Source organism: Echinops telfairi, unplaced genomic scaffold, assembly GCF_000313985.2.
Source record: "Echinops telfairi isolate 266 unplaced genomic scaffold, ASM31398v2 ScPeMD7_655;HRSCAF=1070, whole genome shotgun sequence".
NCBI classification, from domain to species: Eukaryota; Metazoa; Chordata; class Mammalia; order Afrosoricida; family Tenrecidae; genus Echinops; species Echinops telfairi.
In genome coordinates this window covers 22,605,007-22,606,718 of record NW_022104553.1, presented here as the reverse complement: position 1 = coordinate 22,606,718, position 1,712 = coordinate 22,605,007, and positions in this window count along the sequence as shown.

The window sequence follows — 1,712 nt, the reverse complement described above, 5'->3', positions numbered from 1 at the left end:
AATATTTGATTTACAAATAAGGAATCCTACTTCGCGGAATTTCATTTATCACTGTAGGGTCTAGAACCGATTAACCGCAATAAACGAGGGTTCACTGTAGTCATTGGTCCACAGCAGCCTCTCTCCTCAGCCAGTGCCGTCTCTCTCTCTCTCTGGTCCTCAACCTCTCAGCCAAATGGTTTCTTGGCCTCTGCCTCCGTGGGCCAGGAAGCCAGCCCACTACTCTGCTTTACAGTCTCATAGTCTCAGCGCGACTTCTCTACTCTGTCTCGTGGTCTTCTTGCCTCAGCCTCTGCCTTTAGTAGGGTCTGACTTCGGCCACTTCAAGCGGGAACTTCCAATGTACCCCTTTGCTGGCTCTGTGTCCCTGATGGTCCCAGAAATTCTCTCTCCCTGCTTCTGAGATGCCTCATGCTTAACCCGGCTCATCCCCTCTATTAGTGTTTGGCACACTATTGACACAGTCCCGCGCAGCCTTTTGGTGGGAGTTACGGAGACGTGGGTAGAAGAGCCACATTCACTTTATTGCACCATTTTTAAAAATGGGAAACATGGAACAAAATGATCATGGAAGGTTTCCAGGAACTTTTCGAAGCCAACTGTTAGATGAACCCCTTGTCAATCGCAAGACACAGACCCTTCCACAAAGGCTATGAACTGACCGATCCCCTCTTCTCTTTGAGTTGGGCACAGGCATTACACTTGGCTAGCAAGCTGGGCTGGGCTACCACTCACCCCATTTCAATAATCTACTGTCAATGCTCTGCAAAAATGCCTATCAATCAGAGGGCAGGGAGCTGTCCAGGGCCAGACATAAAGGATCAAGCCATCAAGGAGTTTCCTGTAGCCTCGGGCAATGTCAACCTGAACCAAAGTAGCAAACCCGCTGGGTTAAAAACAAACACAAAACCAAACCAGAGAGGAGTGGAACACCACAGGCTTAGCAGAGGAAATCTCTCTCTCACCCTGATTTTCCAAAGAACGGAGGCCAAAGGCTGGAAGCCCTGATGGCATAGTGGTTCCACCAGGATGCCTGCGATAAGCAAGGTCAGATGTTCAAACAAACCATTAGCCACTCTTTGGAAAAGGTGAGGCTCTCTACTCCCTTAGTGAGTGCCCATCTCAGAAACTCACGGGGTAACCTGATAGGGTTATTAGGAGTTGGCGGCTTTTTGAGTGTAAGCCCACCAAAAAGTGGGAGAAAAATCTAGTTATGGAGAGAGATGGGCCCACGAGGCTGGGAGATCAGGTAGACATCGGTTCAGAAACATTAAGGTGCCCCGAGAGAGACCTTTGAAGACCTTGAGGGAGCTGTGGAGCCTGGAGAAAGGCACAGACAAAAAACGACAGCAGCCATCATCATAATTGTTACTCCTCCCAGTCTCAGTACATTGACATTGTGCTTATTATAATACCCTGGTGACATAGTAGGTTACATGTGGGACCACAAACCTCAAGGGCAGCAGTTTGAAACCACCAGCCACTCCATGGGAACAATCTGAGGCTTTTTACTCCCATGAAGAGTTACAGTCTCAGAAACCCATAGGGGCACTTCTAAGCAGTCCTATAGGGTCTCTGGGAGTCAGAATTCATTTTATGGTCGTGAGTTTTGTTTGAGATAATACCATCCAGCCCATGAAGCACCTGCTAGAGGTCAAGTTGGGTTCTAAGCTCTTTCTAAGAACTTGCTCATAACCTATTAAGCTAGTTTT